The sequence below is a fragment of the Lissotriton helveticus genome, chromosome 3_1, assembly GCF_964261635.1.
Source record: "Lissotriton helveticus chromosome 3_1, aLisHel1.1, whole genome shotgun sequence".
Lineage (NCBI taxonomy): Eukaryota > Metazoa > Chordata > Amphibia > Caudata > Salamandridae > Lissotriton > Lissotriton helveticus.
Window position 1 is genome coordinate 353541954 of NC_136061.1, and position 23316 is coordinate 353565269.

General features: G+C 40.9%; 1 protein-coding gene across 8 annotated transcripts in view; it reads right to left on the reverse strand.

Moving 5' to 3' along the window:
- SLC6A4 (solute carrier family 6 member 4) overlaps window positions 1-23316 on the reverse strand; it is a 693801-nt gene that overhangs the window by 499416 nt on the left and 171069 nt on the right. Inside the window, exon 1 of one of the 8 annotated variants that reach the window (XM_078680027.1) lies at window positions 18193-18388. The exons of the other annotated variants lie outside the window; for them this stretch is intronic. The gene's annotated coding sequence lies outside the window, so the exon portion shown is untranslated. Of the gene's footprint in view, window positions 1-18192; window positions 18389-23316 lie in introns of those variants that run through there. 8 annotated transcript variants of the gene reach the window in all.

Consider the following 23316-nt stretch of genomic DNA (forward strand, 5'->3'; position numbering starts at 1 on the left):
AAAGAATGCACAGACACCTCCTTGCAGTAGAAGTTGATGTAATACAGTATCCTGAGTGCAAAGACTTAAAGCAGAAATATACTTGTGCAGTTGTATGTACTCTGGTATTACTAACTCTATACTATCTTTCAGGTCACTAAACTTGAGGGTGCACTATGAACCGGCACGTGCTTGGACACGCAACAGAGGCAAAAAGGTGAGCTATGAAGATTTTCTCCAGTATTAACACTACCTCACCTGCTCCATCTATTACTTTCTCTCTCTCACACTTGTAATGTAGTTTTTTCTCTCTCTTTCTCTCTCTCACTCTCTTTCACATTGTTTCTCTTTCTCTTTTAAAGTTATGGATGCTGCTGTCCACTCTGCCGATAAAGAAATCAAGGCTGAATTTAATACAGTCTGTATTGTAGAACCAAAGCAAAAATCAAGTTGTGAACTCTGTTCGCCACAGTGTTTACACAAAGTAAGCAGAGCAGCCTAGATACACAATGCCTTCGATTAAATGTGTTCAAAATAAACAATATTGTCCTGCATAATGACGTGATTTCTCACCTAATTCTGTCTCATATCTGAATCATTTTAAAGACCTGTTGGTCCATACTGCACATCGACGCAGTAGGCACTTCCGTACAGACACCTCTTCAACGCGGGCCTATAAGAGCGGTGGAATGTATCAGGCACACTGCAGACGTGCAAATAACCAAATATTGCCAAGTGTTACCTTAATTTGTGATCTTTGATCTCATTCAGTCACATCAATCTAATTTTAAACACTTATTTTCATTTTTGTTTTGCAGGTTACCTACTCTCCTTCTATTGGAGTCCATTTCACATTTTGTTTATTATATTGTTATGTCAAAGTTATGTTTCTAGTTATTTATTATATTGTTATGGTAAAGTTACGTTTCTAGGTATTTATTGTTTTAATAAAAGTTAATTTAAAAAAGTATATGTCTTCTTTTTCTGACAACATTTCACTATTATTTAGTGTGATAATCATATGCTTAGAAAACATTAAACAATTAAAAATAGAAATGATGTTTATAACTAGAAGTATAATACTGAGGCTAACTCTTTACCAGCTCTTTACGAGAGTCTGTAGCTGTGATTAACGGTTCCTATTGAAATTTTTAAAAACTCCAACACAGTAACTGTTGGGATTAGTAACATTGTGTGGTGAACTTGTAACCTGTGTGCTCACTTAAGTGTTCCATGAACTGTTACTATGGTAACCGGCAGTAAGCAGTTTGGGGGTAGGGTTGAAAGGTACTGGCTGTACAGAAACCGTTATATTTACCCAATAGTAACGCAAGGGACTTGTAAATCTACCCCTATGTACATTACGAGCAAAAGAAGTACACAACTTTTTGAATTCTTTATTGAACACAATTAGATATTGTTGCTTCACGATTCGCAATGCATTTCACGAAATACTTTGTGCCTATTTAAATGGGAGATGGGATTGTCGACATTACAAAACTTAGGGGCATTTTTACAAGGACGGCGTTAAAACTGTTGCCGCTTTAACGGCAGCAAACTAAAACTGCAATCCTCTATTATCTTACCGGAAGATTTTTTCAACATTGCTGTTTGCTATGCAAGAGTGAGAGCCTCGGCTCTCGCCCTGCCATAGCAAACTTGGTGGCACATTATCAAGGACAGCGTTAACATGTTCTGGTGTAAACCTGGGCTTCTATTGGAATTCTCCCGAATTCTCAAAAGCCTATTATTAATCTATTATGGCGCTTTAACAACACTTTCCTAACGATAAAGCGACTATAATTTTAACGCTGTCCTTGTAAATATGCTCCCAATATCGGGAGAAATACAACTATAATTTATGTCCGCAAGAGAAAAGCTTATTAATATAAGACTGTGGACTCAACATATCAATCCACCTCGCATATTAAACATGCTTAAGTCTACTTCAGAACAGATGTTAGGATCTGACATAAACCGCAATTAGCGAGAGTTTTCCTATCGGTCCTCAAATCCAGGGCCGCCTTGTAAATACAACGCTATTGTTATACCTCCCTCTTCCTTTTTATATTCTCATATAAACACCTACCTTGCCACTGAGAACACCTACATTGCACTCATTGGAGATACGAGGCGAGCCCTTAGCAAACCGGCTGCTAACATGCATTAATGCATCTTAGCATCACCTAGTAAATAGGGCGATATAATTTTCACATCATTTTTTGGCTTTTTTTAAAAAATTGTGGCGAAAGGGCACTTGTTAATATGCCCTCAAGCTTGCTATGACACAGCGGGAACCTCAACTCCTGCCCTGCCATGGCAAACAGCAGTGTCCCGGGGGTAGACACCACGAGACACAGCAGGAGCCGCTTCTGGGGAGTGGTGTTCCGCAAGGCTTTCGACTTCTCCAGAAGGGGGACCAAGCGGCCCCCCTCTCAAAATATAAAAAGACCCGGAGGGTGGTAATCCCCGGGGCTTAGACGGACCTTTGAGGTCCCTCATCCATTTATTTTGTAGCACCGAGGAATGGTCGTCCCCGGGCTACAGGGCCCCTCTGGACCGCCATCAAATGTAATATTTTAGACCCCGGGATTTGGCCCGCCCAGGTGGCTAATTTTTAAACAAGCACAGGAGCCCTTGCTTCGTTTTTATTTTTATTATGGCATGCACTTGTCCCACTATTTTTTAGATCCTCGCTTCTACCGAGGCACAAAATGGCTGCCAACAATTCCTTGTTTCGAATGTTAACAACCACTTGACAGCCAATTAGCATTCAAGGCGTGATCGGGACGGTGCGCGCAAGATGCGCGGATTCACCGAGGTCATAGATATATATATGCATTTTTAATTGTAATTTTCTCAGGAACTACTGAACGGATTTACACCATTTAAGCAAAAGGCACGAGTCTGAACCAAGGATTACCATTTTGCCAAATTTGCAGTAATTCCGTTCAGCCGTTCGGGCTGTAGCCATGATGAATGGTTCTTATGGAAAATTAGAAGTTTTGGGACCCCCTTTTTTCTTAGGCCCCGCTTCAAATGCAATATTTTAGACCCCGGGATTTCTCCTTCCCACATAGCTAATTTTTAAACAAGCACAGGCGCCTGCGCTTCGTTTTTATTTTTTTTACAGCGGATCCATGCACCCAGCGCACATTTCTCGGTTTTAAAAAAAATAATAATAATTTGGGGTCCTTGTGGGACCCCCTAAGCAGGTCTAGAGGGTCAAAATATTTCTTACCTGCCCCCTTTATACATTTTAAACACTTGTTCCACTAATATCTAGATCCTCGTTTCTACCGAAGCAAAAAAAGGCTGTCAACACTTCCTAGTTTCGAATGTTGACAACCACTTCACAGCCAGTCAGCATTCTGCGCGTGATCGGGACGGTGCGATTATATTCCGCGCAAGATGTGCAGATCCACCGAGGCCATAGATATATATCTACTTTTAATTACAATTTTCTCAGGAACTACTGAACAGATTTACACCATATAAGCAAAAGGCACGAGTCTGAACCAAGGACTACCACTTTGCCAAATTTGGTGTAATTCCATGCAGCCGTTCGGGCTGTAGCCGTGATGAACGGTACCTATGGAAAATTGCATGGGTAAACACGTTTTGGGACCACCCTTTTTTCTCAGCCACCGCTTCTCGAATCACCCCAAGTCTTTCAGGAAAGGAGCAGATCGGAGCGCCCCACCAGTTTCGAAAATTTCACTAACATTCGTCAACCGGCGCCAAAATTATTCCAAATAGAATGTTGCGGATTTCCTATGAAAAATAGGTCCTAACTATAACTACCTACTGGCAACCGCCAGTAGGTAATATATATATATATATATATATATATATATATATAGAGAGAGAGAGAGAGAGAGAGAGAGAGAGAGAGAGAGAGAGAGAGAGAGAGAGAGAGAGAGAGAGAGAGAGAGAGAGAGAGAGAGAGAGAGAGAGAGAGAGAGAGAGAGAGAGAGAGAGAGAGAGAGAGAGAGAATACATAACAGTGATTGTGCAGTATTAGCCTCTATTGCAATCAAGAGGTTGGTGACATTTAAAAACCATTGGGCAGTCCTGGTGACATTTACGCAACCAGGAATAGTTGCAGTAGTATGGTACTTCATCAGGAGCTCTGAAGCACTCCTGAACTGTTTGGCGCAGTAAATGGTGCAACCATAGGAAGCAGGGGTAGGTAGCAGTCCTGTCCAACAGGTTACAAGTTGAAGATATGCCACAGGGGCACACTATGGGGGCGACATGTAGGTTACAGGGGGGTTGCCAAGAAGAGGAGAAAGACGGCAGACAGTAGACTTTACTTAAGGCAGTATGCCATCAGATTTGTCAGGCCCGCTGGACATCACTCGCATACTTCCAGTCTGGGCAATCCTTACAGGTCAAAACTACTCATAGCCATGCCAGGAAATATTGGTCTCAAGTTCTGGGCTGATTTAAGGCAGGTTATCCATTACACTTTCTTTGTTCAGGTTCCAGGTACATCGGAGTTGTCCTCCAGTACTGGAATAAATTCTAAATTCTTTCAAGTTAGACAATCAACGTGGCTTCCTTTTTACGTATGTCTGCGCAATTACCTCCTACCAATACGCCAAAAAGTCAGCTTGTATTCAGAAATAATGATAATTGAGATCATGTTAACTAACCACTTGGTTTTAAAGTTGTCTACAAACTTTGCAGGTAAGAAAATATCGAAAAGTTGCTCTTCTTGTAAGTATTGTACAGTTGACTAGCAACTGCCCATAAAAGGTGCAGTTTCACCGTGGTGTCCTTGGGGATGGTAGGCATCTCGTAATGTCCACTTAACTTTCTGTATTGAAGCCACACATCACTGTCCAGTCAGGAGATTTTGGTTCCTAATTTTCCATTAGCTCAGGATATAAGATGTGCATGCTGTGCAGGCAGCAGTGTAGCAATAGACATGCCCTTGTCTATAATTCTTTATTCAGGTATTGACCCTCATTGGCTTCCTAAAGAGAAGAGGAACAAAGGGAAACCTTTCTACTCCACTGTGCTGTATGTAATTTTCATCCAAGCACATACTTTTGGATTTACAATGTGTTCGGCAGGGGAAAGGAAAAGGAAAGCAGTAAAGGTGACAGACAGGGAATTGGAGGCAGCAGCTTTTGCGGTTGCTGAACCTACTGAAATACCCTACAACGTTAAGGCTACATACAGGGATGTGTTTCTTTGGGAGTTCCACCTCTCATGTATACAAACACTCACAGTGGATGGTGTAGGGCTGCTACTGCTGCTATTATTGCCCGAGAAGCAATTCTAACGGTGAACAACCATTACAACGCAACTATTACAACGACATACCATTACCACGCAACTATTACAACGCAAGTCATTACAACGACTTGCGCTGGGGGGCGCTCTAGAATAGGGAATAGTTTAATTTACTACCCAACACCTTCCCAACTATCCACAGGGACTGGAGTTGGAATAGTAAATTAAACTACTCACTATCCAGCACCCCCCAACGCAAGTCGTTGTAACGACTTGCGTTGTAAAACTTGCGTGGTAAAGGCATGCATTGTGAAAGCATGCGTTGTAATGACATATATCCATTCTAACACTCATTGGAAGGTTATTAGTTGCCTATATCAGTTAGTAATAACTGGCACAGTGAAAGCTGTCCTTGAGGACATTTTCTCCTATTGGCATTACAGATGTGGACACTGGGAAAGCAGAAAATGGTGGCATGTACTGTTGTGTGCCATTGCCTAAAACTGCGGGGTTTTTCGAATTAAATGGTTATAAACGAGATAACAGTAACGGCACTATATGAATGCAAATGTAAAGATGGAGGACGTTTGTCCCTGGCAAGCCTCTTCATTCATATATGGTCAGAAAAACTTGCAGGGGGAATTCTGCTTCATGAGTATTGATGAGAAAGAGTTTCAGCAGATCATTGCAACTCATTGTTTTGTGGCAGATTAATAAATCTGTACAATACCACATTACGGGTGTTTCCGTCTCTGCCGAGTCCAAACTTTATCATGTGGGATAAACAACAGTTGTTACCGCACATACCAGATTTATTATCTGAGCCACTAATATTAAGAGCTCTGCTCAGCAAAACCGCTTAGTTCCGTGTGGCAGTCTAAGAATGTTGGGTTGTTGAGAATGTGGGGGTCTCTAGAGTTCTGTTGCTGTGGGTGCAATGTTATAATTCAAATGGAGGAGAGGAGCAGGAGAGATCAGAAGTGGAGACTTGATGGATGGGGTCTAGTGGAGAAATGCATCAATAAATAGTTGTTTGTACACAATTTCCTCTGGTGGTGCCATCTTTACATTCTGTTAGGGTACCTAAGTTACTGGAACAGAAATATAGTAAATGTGTAGCAGGAAGCACCTTGTGCAATATTTTACTATAGTACTTTACGAAAAGCAAACAATCTCCTCAATTGTCCTGTAGTGCAACTTGTAGGTGAAGGTTGAGAGGCGGCGCTGGCTAAACAAGCTGGTGCAGCATGCTGTCATAGAATCAGCTCTAAACATAGTTAAAACCAACCATTGTTTTCTGCCACTGCCTGCTCTGCATAGCCACAAGGACATCACTTAGGGATAATTTAAACAGAGTAGCAATGTACGTGAACGGCATGGCAAATGATGTGTATAAATGAGTCGGGACAATCGCTCCTGTAATCACAGTGATACTTTGTAGTATGGTGGCATTGTATATACATACAATCAGTAAATGCTAGTGCAGTTGTCAATGGTTACATATTCACAGGTCATGTATCTAGATGGGAGGAGGTGATTTTGAATACTAAGTGGTGCCTTGTTCCTCTGTTTAAGCCATCCCATTTTTTTTTTCAATGTCACAGCCACATTATTATATTTTGTATTTGTTTTACATAGTGGGTATTTCCATGAGCTTTATCATAGTGCTGTTTTTTTTTTTATCATTCTCTTCATTTATGCAGTCCACTTATTTAAAGCCATTGAATGTAGTCTCTTTGAATGTCCATGGTTTAACTCATTTCATTAAAAGGAAAAAGACACTTATCTTGGTCACAACAAACCCGATATTGCACTAATACAAGAAACCCATGTTACTCCATCAGAGAGTGAAAAATTGAAACGAGACTAGGTTGGCCACGTTTTACATGCGAGTATCACCCCCAAGACAACTTGGGTTAGCTCTTGCACCATCAAGGAAATGTGGTGTTGCCATTCTTTTCAATAAACATCTAAACTATAAGATTTTGCAAACATGGGAGGACATTGAAGGTAGATACTTTTTTTTTAAACTCCTCATTCGTATCACCTTTATAATTGTGGAATATAAACGTAACTTAATTTCACATGTTAGTTGATTGCGGGCAACGTTTGAATCCTTACGTGTGCTAATACGGAGAGATTGGAATGTCACTATAGATCCATTTATTGATAGACCTGGTAAACCTGATATTCATCATAATACGAATAGGCACATGCTAGCGGATTTCATTAAAGATTACTCCTTACAGGAACCCTGGAGATTATTGCATTTAACTGAAAGAGATTACATTTTTACCTCATGCCTACGTTCTATACACACAAGAATAGATTATTTTCTGACTTCTACTTCTGTTCTGCAATTGGTAACTCAGACTAACATAGTTCTTGCGGTACATCGGATCATGATCTTATTGATATTTGTGTGGAGTTGGGATTTTCTCAAACCCCTAAACCTCCATGGAGACTCAATCTCTCTTCATACAAGTCCCCACAAGAGAAACATCAACTGTGCCCATATGTGTAACAATTTCTAAAACGATAATGAGCACTTCGTATCTACTGCACATACACTTTGGGGCACTGGGAAAGCTGTCTTTAGTGGTCTGATTATGATAGACACTGCATTTATTTTAAAAGTGTATGCGCTCTTCTAGGATAGAACTTGAGAAGAAAGTCCTACAACTCAGAACTGAGTATTCACAAACACTGTCCCCGTTAGTGTTGAAAAAATTGTTATCAGTGAGATTTACTCTTAACAATCTTTATACCTGCCGTGCTGAGGAATATTTTTCGAATTCGTCAACGACATTATGAATGTGGAGAAAAGGCTTGGAGATTATTAGCAAGTCAGTTACGCCAACAGGAATCCTTTGGAATAATCCCCGCAATTTGAAATTCCTCGGGCGTTTTACTTACACATCCATCAGAGATTCTCTCTCATTTTCAGACATTTTATCAAACACTCTACACGTCCATAGATAACCCTGATCTTGCAGTAGAAAATACCTTCTTCTCCAAATTCAATCTTCCAAAATTAACACAGGAACAGCGAATTGAGTTAGAAGGGGGTATCACAAGTGAAGAAGTACTTAGAGCAATTGATAATTTTGCTTCTGGCAAAGCCCTGGGGATGGACAGGTTCCCAATTGAGATTTATAAAATTACTAAAAACCATACTGTCCAAATATTGTGTTCTCTCTTTGATGAGGCTTTACGTTTAGGACATTTATATTCAGATTTTTTATGGGCCTGTATTAAGGTCCTTCATAAACAAGGCAAAGACACTTTAGAGTGCTCTAGTTATCGACCAATCTCACAAATAAATACAGATGTTAAAATTTTGGCAAAAGTTTTAGCACATTGGCTTGGATCGTTATTACATACTTGATACAACTATCTCAAGTTGGGTTTGTCCCTGGTCGAACATCCACCAATCACCTCTGCACTATTCCTCATTTATTATAGCAATTACGAAATGACAAGGAAGAGAAAGTCATGCTTTCCTAAGGTGCGGAAAAAGCTTTTGATAGAGTAGAATGGGGTTACTTGTTCCGCACTAAGGAAAGGATGGGTTTCAGTAGGCATTTTATGGCCTTAACTTGTGGTATGTATTTTTCATCCACAGCCCCCGCCGCTTGTGGCGTATTTACGTCTCCGTATTTCAACATTTATCAAGGTACTAGGCAAGGTTGGCAGCTTTCTCCTTTAGTGTTCCTTTTGGCTTTGGAGGCCCTTGCTATAGCAATTCATTCCAATATTGATATTAAGGGTATTGTTACTACAGCTGGCGAAAATGAAGGCCTTTTATTATGCAGACTCTTTGTATATCCCCAATCTTCAGTGAATGCTTTGATTTCCCAATTGAATACGTTTTCCAGTTTTTCCGGTTAAAAAATCAACTGGACTAAATGTGATGCCCTGCCAATGACTCCTGTTACCACTAAATCTGTCATTGATAATTCTCCTGTTTTAATGGCTACATTCTTAATTAAAATATCTAGGTATATTTCTTATTAGAGGTTTAAAGGACATGATAGCTGATAGTTAAAATCTGATATTTCATCAGGTCAAAAGAGTCTTTCAATGATGGTCACTTCTAAACCTGTCACTATGGGGTAGGGTGCAAATAATAAAAATGAATAGGATATAAAAATTCAATTACATCTTTGGCTTGACCTTGCTTACCCTTCTGAAGATCTTTTTTTAAATGTTGACATCCATCCAGTTTGTATGGGGCGGCGACAGACCCTGACTGAGAGTTACATTCCTCAACTGTGAAGGGGAGTTTACGTCTTCCTCACTTAGAATTGTATTGGATAGCACAGAATACTCCACTTTGGGTTTTATGTCAACGTTCAATATTCCAGTCTGACATGGAATTGGCGATCTGTTACACTAAACGTCCAAAATGTACTTACTATACTATCCTATTATCTACTCCTTACAACTAGCATGGCAAAAAGCACATCAGATTATGAATACTCACATTAATCTTCATTCTAATGCCCCGCTATGGAACAATGCAGTTATCACGTTCAATGGGTCTGAACTCAACTGGCCTTTATGGATAAGACATCAAATACTTCACGTAAAGGATGTCTGTACACATAACCATTCTTTGAAATCTTTCTTGAATTTGCAATGCGATTTTGATCTTCCCTTCTCACAAATGATTAGAAACACTCAACTCTCCTCCACATTTGCTTTAGGCGAGACAAAAGCTCACAACATATCAACCCATTGTCCAACTGCGCGATATAGTCATACTTGGAAATATCTGGTCTCTATGCTATTCTATTTGACTCTTTATTTTTTTACTGAGACCTCTAGTAAGGTAAGATCATGGTGGTAAGCACGCTTAAATATGGAATTTATGGATAATGAATGGGACACTAACCTGATAACTACAATAAAGGACTTAGGGACTACCGTCTTAAATGTACTTATTTCAAAATATTGCATCGTTGGCATTGGTCACCAGCAAGACTACATTCAGCTCACCTCAGTCCTGATTCGACTTGTTGGCGTTGTTATACACCTCATTGTGTTAATGTTCATATTTTGTAGTAATGTCATAATATACGCATATTTTTACTTCAGATTGAAGATTACATGATTCAGATTTTCACAGACTGGTTACTCTGTTACAACGGTGACGAATATTCCGTCCACTGACGTATAAATCCCATAGGACATAACAGGATTTATATTTCTGCGGACGGGCTATCCGTCACCGTTGTGAAGGAGTAACTCGCTCCTGCCAACATCTAAATCTGGCCCACATTCTTTTATTAACTTCTCCCTTTCAGAACGTTTATCACTTTTACATGATACATCTGATATATTGCCTATATCAATTCAGGACGTTACATGGCTCTCTACTGCTCGCAGTTTAGCCAATGTTAATATTTTACATTTTTGAAGGGCCAATGTTATTCCAACGCTTTAATCTTGGCTTGTAGATATGTTTAATATGGCTCATTTCGAAAAAATGATTTATAAGTTAAATTACAATATACATCTCTTTGATTGTATATGGCGTCCTTTTCTAAATTTAAGGTTATCCAGGATGTATAATGTATATTAACTATCGATGGGCTCATACTTAATTTTCATATATTGTATATATGACACTTTTTGTTTTATGCAACATTAGATTTTAATTCTGTTGTATTGATGTATCATTTATGTGTGCACTTAAGGTACTTGTGATATTGTTTAGCTTTAGTTTTCTTTCCTCCTCTTTTGTTACGATTGTCCCGACTCATTTAGATACATAACATGCCATTCACATACACTGTTCCTCTGTTTAAATAATTTGTCAGATTATTATACAAGTACAGTTCTTGAGAGTCTCTATATGGAAAAGTCTTTATGTTACAAATGATCACCACGATCACTGTGAGCAATTGTGTTTGAAATTCCTATTGTAATTGTTTTTGGGAGACCTAGTACACACAAACACGTGTTGGCCATCTGGTTGAAGTGGTGATGACTTCTCCTTAGTCTGCACGCTGTTGTGTGGGTACCAGGTATTATTTTTTTGTACTCGTTGCATCGGCACGTGATACAGAGATACCACAGTTCCTGAATTACCCAGTCCTGAATTTATCCATCAGGAAAGGAAGGCACTTGTCTTTTTGATTGAGTATTGATTCTTAAAACATGGTAGGAAAATCTAGTAGTTCAAAGTTCACGCCCATTACAGTACTGAACATGAGATGCAACTTCTGTAAAGAGTGAAATCAGTTTGATGGGTATCTTCTCCTTTTATTTGTATGGTGAGTGTATATCCACCTCATTTCACTTTCAATTCAAATAAAACCATATGGTGAATTGCCAGATTAGAGACCCCTACTTTTCCATATATCGCAGAGAAAGTTTCTTTGTGGCCCACACAGAGAAGTAAAGGAAGTTTGAAAGGTGTTTAAATCAGAAAGGCTCAGTGAGTCTCAGTTGTAACTTTCCCCTAATGGAAGTTGAAATTTATGAACGCATGAGAACTGATCGATGTATGTTCATTATGCAGAATGGCCCTTATGTTTGTTCTGTTGACACATACAGACAGCTATGGGCGCTTTGCTGGGACATCAGGGTCCTGGGAGGGTAGGTACGCAACAGCTGACCCCCTCACTCTTCAATGAAAGGAACCTCTTAGGCCCATTGGCTCGAATACAAAGCGATGTGAGACATTGGTGTACACTGCCGGTGTCGCTATTAGGGCATGCAGCTCTCTACAAAATTAAGGCCCTCCCCCTGCTCTTATCTCCTAAGACATGTCTCCTTAACATTTGGTACATCACTGATTTTAACCATATGGATAAATTGTGGGCGGCCAATGGGTTAATATTACCCCCAAATGGAGACTTCTGGATCCACCAACGGTTGTAGACTGGAAACGAGACATTGACTGGTGCATGTTAGCGGAACGAGCAGTCTACACGTATAGGGGTTGTCCCAAGAAATGGGATAACATATGGTGGAAATGGAATGCGTTTAGAGATAACATCTGCTCCTCCCCTTCGGAACAGCGAAATGGGTCAGACACACAGACGGGACACGTGGGCCTAGGATGGGTGGGGGAGGGACAGCAGTGGGATGTTCAGGATTGGATTGTAATCTACCATCATTGATTTGAAGTGATACACAGGATTGTATTGTACGCATTATTGCAAAGTTTGAATAAAATAAAAAGAGTTGAAAAAAATCAGAAAGGACAGACTTGAACGTCAGTAAAGCTATAAAGAAAAACAATACTTATGATTTTTTGTTTAAAATATATATACTTCACTTAAGAAAGATGTGGGTGCACTGCATCATTTCATGGAACACTGTATAAGTTAGTACTAATTTCAAAGACATCCAAGTGCTCTACACAGAATCGAGATTCCTGTAGTTAAAGTCAGCACCGAAGTCACAGACTCTGACTTTAGAAAGTAGTTTTTTTCTCATATAACTTAAATCATAAACATTCAAGCTTTTGCCAGCAAGACAATGTCTCAGTTTACACAGATGCGAACATGGGCTCAGACTTCACACAGGAAAGCTATCCCCAAAGTTACGCATGCAGAGTTCACAGGCTAAGGTATCAACTTCTCTAAACTATGACCTCTGAGCTATCCCTCAAGTTACACAGATTGTACTAGCCCAAACCTCAGACAGCAACTCTTTTCTTCATGCTCCATAGATTTTACAGACACAAACTTCAGACAGCAGTCCTATCACTTAGACATCTGAAAGCAATACCATCCCTCAAATTGCACATATTTTGCAGTCTCAGGCCTTTTATAGCATAGCTGATTCCAGGTTACATTACCCTTACACCATCAAATTGCTTATATGTCTTAATTTTAAGCGAGAGATACTCATGAGGGATAATTCCACGCGTACGCGGTTCAGACGGCCGGGGGCTGTCCCACACCCACCGTGACGTCAGACGGCCGGGGGCCGTCCGGCGCATGGAAGCAGTTAAGTGTTTCTTCTTTACTTCAGACCTGGCATTAATATGACTGGGTTCTTTTAAATGTTATAATTTAGCTGTACCGGTTGGGGAGGCATTAACATAGATGCATGTTTTCTATGTGGTACTAGATAGTATAGGTTTTCTTTGTGAAGAAAAGAAAAAGATTAGGGATTTTAAGTGTAGCTGGCGAAAACAGAGAAACCAGAAACTTACAGTCGGAGTATTTATAAGCCTCTTTGAGGAATGAATGGATGCCCATTGACTGCATTCCGCAGGTGTGGACAAACTTTAGAAGGGATTGTTGTCCACACTTGCAGAGAGGTATCTTTTAAAAGCTGTACAAAGCACATAAAACCTTATCATTGCTACCATTAAATTCAGATAGCCAATGTTGGAGGAGCTACAGTCTCTGCCACAACCTACAATGAAACTTCATCAACCTCTTTTCAGGTCTGGCTAAGAAATGGCTTCATATGTATCGCCAACTCCTAGATAAATACATATGTGAAATACTTTGGGTCTCTATCCACTGGTCTATTATTGTGTCATTCATATTAGTTCTTTTGCTCTGTAAGGAAAAACATTTTTTCTTGATCAAATGCGGATATGCACCTAAAAAGATGTGCACTACATATTTTTTTGCTCATTATTGAATGTTTAAACGTTGTCATCAGATTATAATAATTAAAACCAATAGTATATTTTCTTTGCTCTATTCAGAATCATATTTTTTGATGTGATTAAAAGTAAAACTAAAACGTTTTCTGTATATCTACACATGCCTGCTAGGAAACACCTGTGCTGTCATATTAAAATGATATGCAATGGTTATCATTAATTTAAAATGTTGTACTGCACATTTATTTTACTTTTTGTGGCATGTGTTTGCAGTAAAAAAAAAGCCATCGTGCAAGCTTGCCAGTACAGAACTATTGGCTTTGCCAATTGTTGTTTATGGTTAGTGGAGCGGGGGGTCACACCTGGGTTTCCCACACTATGGATCGGATATGAATCAACTTAAAATTCAAATGACGCTTACTGGCAAGAGAAATTACACCAATATTTGCAAAATTAATACAGAAACACTTTGCCACAAAACCAATGAATGCATCAGCAGGGTCAGGACATAGCTGCTATTCTGTTTTCATGCACTGGTGTGTATATATACATTTTGTGGACTGTCATGCTAGGTGTTGTATATCGGGTGTGATTTGATGATAGGATGATACATATCTTGCAGCCAGTTTAGTTTAATTATTAAGTTCTCTTTAGGGTGCTGCTGTTTTTGTTATTAACTTTTTTTAAATTTATTTTTAGATCGCTTAAAAAAGTTATGTTTATCTGATACTGTCTTATCTTATAGAGCGTATGAGAAAATGTCGCTCAGCTTATATTTTTCTCTTGTCACCCTTAGTTCAGAACCAGATATCTCTGGGTTTGCACATATTTGCACGTTTGTGTTGATTTGTTTTGATCTTCCATTTTGTAACTAATAAGCTTTTATCTGGTGATTGTGTGCTCCAGCTAACTGTACAAAGGCTGAGAATGTCAGTCAATCAGTTTGTCTTGAAAAAAAGAATATAACCGTTTATCACCTCAACATGAACATGGTAAATTCCCAATTTATTAGCAATGGTTTCCTGGAAAAGTGGGGGCCCTGGACAATTGCCCACTTTGCCCATGGCTTAATACATCGCTGTATGAGACTGGCAGTGTTTTTACCAGGCTCCATCCTACCTGTCTTTGTTTGGATGGAATAGAAAACCAGTCAGTCTCACTGTTCATAAAAGTGTGCCAAGAGGAGTATTCCACGGTTACCTTGCTGACACTTCCACATTGCGGAGTTTGAAAGTGGGGTTAATGCAATCGTCAAGTTAAGTAGTTTTCTATGCACAAAATTGATTAATTAAAATCATTGCATAAACGAGACAAATATTTACGAGTTGCATTTAAATAATGTTAAAAGGATTGCCTATCCAGTTGTGAAGTTTGAATTACTGGGTACATTTCTGTTCCTAAGTGCTATGTGCTGAGCCACATTAATAAAACATTACCCGACTTAATGACTGAAAGGTAGCCATTATCATATTTTATGGTTACTGGTAGTGTTATGTTATAAAGTCCATCGTGACAGGCTGCAATACGATGTTCTTTGCTGGATCATCCCAATGTTTGCAGTGAGGCTCTCTAAGCCACTATGCTGCGGCACTTGCACATGCTTATTTCCACCCTTCGACTACATAGTGAAAATCCTTTGTGGCCGTTATACTTGTGATAGTCCTTTTAAGGTCAGTACAGTGATTGCATCTCACGACTGTGTGTCTAGTGTGCCAAAATGCTTCTTTAGCACTTCGACCTGAAGCTCATGGCATTTGAGAGCAACAGGTCCCTTGCACAAACCTAAGGCTTAATGGTGCGACTACAGTGAAAGGTCACTGACATTGTGCACAGACTATTGGTTGCAGTGGGTTGTCGTTCTGCTCAAATTGAGGTGCCAAGCCTTCTGATCCACCACCAGTTTTTAACAACCTCTCCGCTTGTACAACAAGTGTTACCAGCTGAAAGCTTAACACTGCATCATCAGATGTAAAACATGATAGGATAGCTTGACGCTTGGTTCTTATCCGTGTTGATTTAGGCAGGTGCAGTTGGTGCTGTCTCTCATAAGCTGGTTTGAAACAAAACCACACAATATGAGTTCTGTCCTGATTTGCATCCCCGCAGAGCCTACACAGTGGCGAATTGAACTCTCTGCTTCAGGTCGGCCTGTGGATAGAAAAAGATAATATGCCATGCCTATACTTAAGAATTTTTCTTTCATGTGGATGGGATAGCCAGTCTCCAAGTATGGCTGGGGTTTCAGGAGCCTGTAATTGTTCAAAGTCGTCCATCCATACCATCTGCTAGCTAGGGAGGGTTTGTCATCAATAAGTCACTGTACGTTGACTGATTTATTGATCATTCTTTTAAAGACCGAGTGACATGTCGGAGCTTCCCAGGGCTCTAAGGCTCCTAGGGATCTCAATGCCTGGATTAGGTATTGCCATGCTGGAGATTTAGTGTGGCCTGACGTCTCCTTCCATATTAGCTGGTTCAGTGACATTACCATGGTATTTTTGAGTTCGTGGCACATTTTTACAATGGCTGCCTGTCTACCTAAGGATTGTTACTTGATTCCCAGCTCAAACTGAAGATGCGCTGGTGAGACGTTTGTTGGTATGTGGAACACGTACCTTAGGACCGTATAAATTATTTATTCTAGCAGTAAGCTGTTCCTCCCTTTCAAAGGTTCACTGCCATAAGCTATTGTTGGGGCGAGTTTGGCTTTCATCACTTTTATCAGCGGTGATAGAGTTGGACCTCTCAGTGTTTTATAGAGGGTCTTTAAGGCCATAGCTAGCCCCATTCCTTTCCTTTTGATGTGCGCCTCCCAGGTGGCAGCTAAATCTGTACTTCCTTTTACCATTGACTGCCATTGTTTTTGATTTCTTATGATTTATTTCTAGGTTGTTCAGGTCACAAAACACTTAAATGACTGTGACCAGTCTCTGGAGGCCAATGGGTGGCTGACTCAGTAGGATAACATCTTCGGCATATAACATATGTGTAGCTTTAGTGGCAGACCTCCAAGCACAGGAGCATGAGCATTTCCTCCGTTTATCAATGGGGTGAGATTAGCCATAAATACATTGAAAACTGGTGTGTTAGCACACACTCCTGCTTCAAAACTTGGTTGGTGTTAATTTTACTCAAGAAGTATGTGCCAACTTTATTCTCACCCAAGTACCTTTGTGCAGCATTTGGATGGCTAATAATAGGCCTAGAGGAATTCCCCACTTAACCGACTCTGCCCAGAGTTTTGGATGATCAATCCTGTCAAAAGCTGCTTTAAAATCTATGTAACAGGTCTAGAGGTGGAGAATTACACGTTGCCTGACCAATTGTTATTGACAGGGCCATTATGTTGGTGATTGTGCTAGTGCCTCTATTGAACCCTGTTTGATAGATCAGTATGATCTGATTTTCATTGCTCTGGTTGTCAGGTCTATTAGCAGTAAAGATGGAAAGTATTGTAGGTCATTATTAATCAGTACAATTAATCCTTAAGTTGCAGGGTTATTTTTATTACCTCCTTTAAATATTGGGTATGGATTGATCCCCTCCAAGACTTGGAAACACGATTTTGCAACAGAACGTTGTTGAAAACAAGCTCCATGTCTTTTCTTGCCCCAGTAGGGTGGGTTTTGTTTAAAAATTACTTGAGGTACCCCATTGGGCTTAGTGTAAATTACATGTTGTCTTGTGAGTTGAGCCTTGCTGATCTTCTAGTGGTGCAAGTGCACACAATGTGTGGGGTTCTACCATGTGGTGTGTTATCTGGTTGTTAGCACCACCTCCAAGATGCTGAGTTAGATAATCAGCGCAGGTCACTTCGCTGATTCTGCAATTTTCAAGTGATTTTGTGTCCTGCCGATGTTGTTAACCAGCTTCCAAAACTGGCAAGAGTTTTGCTTTTCACGAGTGCAAGACTATCGTACATTTTGTACCCCCATCCCGGGGCATCATGAGATAAGACACGCATGCATATTAATAAAACAAAGCAGTTCTTGAAAACCAGGATACACTGGCATGAGTGAGTGCTGGTGAGAAATAGGTGCAGTGCTTGATCGTGCCAAGTTATTAACACCACTAGAGTTGTTACCTCACCACAAAAGGTGGCAGCACACCATTCTGACAATCTGGATCTTTTTTGTTACAAATCATTGCTCCCACATGAATTATTCCCATTAGTCCAACAGAAGCAAATTTGCTCCTAGAACACATCTGGTTGTCAAATGAAAGCCCAGAACTGGAAACGTGGCGTCACGTCATATGCCCAATCTATACCACAGCTCTCGCACCACCAGATAAACAGGAGCAAAGGTCCACTGCCGGCCTCCAGATAAGGACAAATCACAACAATCCAACGCAGCTGCCATGCACACAGACCTCTCACCCTCACCTACCGGCTGTCCCACCGCTCGAGCAGCCTCCGTAAGAACCGTGCCAGCTGACCCGACGCCATTGGACAATCCTCGGAGTGCTCTGGGAGAAAGCGGAGCCTCTCTGGTGCTTCCCAGGCTCACGCTTCTACTGGGACATGTGCCTCGGCTCGCCTCTCAGGTGAAGAGACTTCGTCCACCTTGATAGGCAGGTTTACTCGGCACAGACCAAGAGCTCCCGGCACGTCACGAACGAGCGAGCGAGCCTCGAGGCCATAAAAGCTAATCATTCGAGGGAGGCCCAGATAGGGCTCTCTCTATCTCCACTGCACTTCCGATGGTGATCGAAGGGATACCCATTGGTTCAGGGGGTAGAAGGTCGGGGCACGCGGCAGAAACCCAGTGATGAGACCCTCGTGGCTTGGGGAGGGGGGTGACGAGGTCTCAGGGCGCTCGGAAATAGCCTTTTAGTGACAATCCCCCGCAAGGCCATACCCGTGCCATACATAAGGTTACAAGAGATGAAATCCAGAGGTTATGAGTTAAAATGTATCACATGTAAAAGTGAAACTATTAAACATGCTGTAAACACTGCCCTGTTTGTGTTACAAGCTTAGAGTAGCTCAGAGACGGCAAGCTCTGCATATTTATATCTTAGTGCACTTAGTGCAGGCAGACACACAACAATACCCTAAGCACTGCCTGTTTGTATCACATGCTTAGTACAGATAGACCAAGAGACCCTAAGCCATGCCTCCTGGAGTCACACGCTTAGTACAGGCAGAAGCACTTTTAGCTTGCACGCATTAATAATCCTTTTGGCGAATTTTAAACCACAGTTGACATTCATGCAATATGGTTTTAAACGTGTAAACATATTTACATACACAGCGTTTTTCATGTGAGTAAACTACTCTGAGGGATGAGAGTGGGTGTTCTAGGGAAGAAATGCCCTGAAAGCTTGTGCACACCCACTCATAAACGGACATTTTTTTACCACTTCTCACCCTCGACGCTCAGAGATATAGTCCTGTCAAGGGTACACTAAAGAATCCCTTTCCAGGGTGTGGGAAAGCACGAAACGCCCCTCACATTATTCAGTGTGTAGAAGGGGTTTCTCCTCGAAAAAATATTTTCGCTGTGGTGGGAAAAATAAAATTCCCAGGAATTTCGAATGTGCCATTGCATCTTACGTACATATGTGTATGTGGGATATCTTACATGCATTCAAGTAGGAATTCATTAAAGTGTGTGAAGCTGCAAAGTTTTTTTCTTACAAACTTATCACTGACTATAGTATGTGTTTAGTCACTTTTGAGGAAAGATAAGCATGAACGTACAAATGCTGGAAAGATACTATCATGACAGTTTCATAGTGCTCCTGAGAAAAACCTAAGCCAGTTGTGCACACGTTTATAAAATGCTTGTGAATTAACAGTGCGATCTGACATTTAGGAGAGCAAATTATAAAAGTGCCTAGGCATGAGATAAGTGGAAATACCACAAACTACTTGGTAGATGAATAATTGGGAAATCTGTGCAATACAGCTTTCATATTTTCAAAAATGTGCATAACCTCAGTTGTTTGTTTCTAGGATTACTTTTGGAATCCTTTGAACATTCCTAAAATTTGGAAATCTGGGTGTACGTTTTCAATTTGTTCTTAAGGATCAGGCCCACACAGTGTTTTGAATTTGTAAATGTTTGTTTTTCCCTTTTAAAAGATATTACTCGCAAAGATTTTTGTATGAGCAAATCTACATACAGAGATGGGAGTTGGCTTCCATGGTTGGAATGACCTGTGAGGCAGGAGCGGCTCCTCCATTAGGGCAGAGGAGCGTCGCCCCATTGCTTTCTCGCAGTGCGAGAAGCAGAAACATAAAATGGTAAAATTAACATTTTATTTTTCTGCTTCTCGCACTGCGAGAAAGCAGAAGGGTATGCCTTGTTGGGGGTGGGTGGGTCAGGGAGGAGTGGCTTGCCAAGTGCTCTGGGCCCTGATTGGGGCCGACCAAAGCAGTCATGTTCACTCTCCCTTTTCTCGATGTAGGCTGCATGCCCATTTCACCTTATCTGAGGCCAGGCCCTGCACCCACCCCATGTGCGGACATCACACATTCAGCATGGTCTTCAGCCAAGCACAGTAGGATTTGGGCACAGAGTTTTGTCTTTTACATGGCCCTGCACCAGGAACCTGTATGGGCAGAATCCTCAGTGCACAGCTTGAACCATGTGCAGCAGTGGTTAACGAAGGGCCGGTCTGCTAAGGGTGTAGTACCCAGTCCTCTATTGATATAACAGCTTATGCATAACCTTTGACCTTGCACCATGTGGCTTGAGAGTGACTTTTTCCTTTGGTCAGACCCTTTGCTATGTCCTTGTATGTCCCTTGATCAGCCCTTGCACTATGTACTACTACTCCTGTTGATCAGGTTCTGTGCCAACTCCATGTTCTTGGATATAGCTCAGAGACCTGCGACGAGCAACCATTTGGACATAAGCGTCATCCACAAGGTCCATATTAGGCTTTTACATCCAGATCACTTCCTTTTACCTAATACAGCTGAAGTTTCAAGACCAGACTTTGCATGATTAGTCCATTTGGAATGCAAGAATTATTCCTTATTCTATATCCGTTTCACATTTAGTGTAGAACCTCCGAAAGTTATAATTATTATAAGCATTTATACAGCGCATGGCTAACCGAAGGCATCCCTGCGATAGCAGCATCAGGCAAAACAACCAGCTAGATGGTTACGTAACTGCGTTTTGAAATAACCACGTTTTGAGAAGTTTCCGGAAGGAGAGATGGTGGGTCACTGAGCAGAGATGTGGAGGGAGGATGTTCCACAGTCTATCAGTGTTATAATGTTACATCTTGCCCTTTTAGATTTAGGGACTGAGGCTAGAAATAGGTTAGCCAAACATAGACATCTCCTGGGACGATAGAAGGTGATGAGAGAGCGAATGAGTATTGGCCTTTTCCCCAAAGGGTCTTGTGGGCTATACACAAAGCTTTACATTTCATTCTTTCACTAATTGGTAGCCAGTGTGGAGTCTTCAAGGCCGGCCTAGCAGTGTTTTAGGAATATTAAGCAATAGCCGAGCTGCACAGTTCTGTACAACTTGCCGTTTTCTTATCATTGATTTTGGGGTCCCAAAATAGAGGGAATATCCATAGTCCAGGTGAGAAAGAATCAATGCCTAGACCATGACTCTCCTTGCCGTTATGGGAAGGAGAGATAGGACTTTCCGAAGCAGTCTAAGGATGCCATAGCATGTTGCTGCCAATTTCACTGCTTGATGGTCGAATTTAAGGGACTTAACCAGCCAAACGCCAAGACTTTTAATCTTAGTGTTACGGGCTGGTGGAGGGCCAAGACAGTTTGGCCAGGCCAGTCCGAAATCAGGGATACTAGAATTGCCCAGGACCATTAGCTCAGTTTTATCTCTATTAAGCTTGAGACAGGAAAACTCCATCCATTTTGCAACTTTCACCAGACAGGATTCCAGGCCAGATGGGAAGTTCTGCGAATGGTTAAGGGCAACCACCAGTTGCGTGTCATCAGCATACTTGACAATGTTAATCCCGTATGGCAAGACAATCTCAGCAAGAGGTCTCATATATACATTAAACAATGTGGGGCTAAGTGATGAGCATTGGGGCACTCCACAGCTCTGGGGATATGTTACCTCCTTCAAAAACCTGGAACGATCTAACCTCTAAGAAGAACTGAAGCCAAGTGATGACACTATCTTAGACTCTGACATTCCTAAGTCTGTTAAGAAGGATGTTATAATTGACAGTATCGAAGGCGGAGCTCAGGTCGAGGAGGATAATCGCAACTGCTCCTCCAAGGTCGAGAATTTTCTTGGATTCTTTGACTACAGCGAAGAGGGCAGTTTCCGTGCCATGTTGTGGCCAGAATCCAGTTTCAGAGGAGTGCAATCGATTGTGGGTTTCTAAGAACTCAGAAAGAATTGTATTAACATAGCAGAAGCGAGATGGGTCTGTAGTTACTCAAAACCTCAAGATTTAGGTTTGGTTTTTTGAGCAGTGCCTTCACCATGGCATGTTTCCACGATGGTGAGACTTGACCGGTAGAAATGGATAGATTTGACACTTCCAGTATGACTGTTAGTACTACTACTTCCTCGGCCTTCCCTAGAAAGTAAGGAGGTGTTGAAAAGTGTTAAAAAGATGGGTTGGTGCAGGAAATGAGATGAAAGTCTTCATGTAAGATGAATAGAAGGTTTATTTAATTTAAGAAGCAGGATACAACAGCTCACCCAGCCAACTGTCTAAAGCTCTCCTAAGACATTAGCCTAAGAACATAGACTGAGTTCTACTCCCTCAGTTCTATTGCAGAACATAACTACATCATAGACAGAGCTTGGCTAAGCAAGAACATATATAAATAAAGATATCACTACATGAAAATAAGACCATATGAAAAATAAGCAGATTACAACACCGGGTCAAGAGAAGAATTGGATTTAACTTTGTAGAACATTTCTGATGGAGTGTCCAAGTTCATCATTGAAAGTTCCTCTAATAGGTGTCCAAAACCCGGGGAGGACTTGTCTATAGAACGGAGGTCACTAGGACCAGGGGGCCAGGGAAACAAATTCTATATATATATCTTGAATTTGTTTGTGAAAGAATTCTGCAAGTTCATTGCAGCGGACTGGGGTAACATCACATGATGTCACTTGGAGGGGGAAGCTGAAGAAGATTCTTCACAATGCAAAAAATTGCCTGAGGTGCGTTAGCTGCTGAATTAATTTTCTCTTCATAGAAAAGTGCTTGTGCCTTTTTTATTTCGATTTGGTACATTTTTATAGACTCTTTGTATTTCTGTTTGCTTAGTTCTTTGTAGTCTTAACTCCATATCCTTTCCAGCCTTTTGAAAATTTGTTTATATTCCCGAAGCTTAGATGAATACCAAGGTGACACTTTTTCTCTTGCCCTTTTAGAACTAAGTTCTTTAGGGATAACTGCATCTAGAGAGGACTCTAGTGTAGGCCTGGTGTTTGTAAGGGCTAGAGTCCAAGATTCTAAAGGTAATATACCCCATGGACGTTCCTGACTGCACATAGATTTTGCAGCGGTGGATTGTGTTGATGTAGTCCAAAGAATAGGGATCA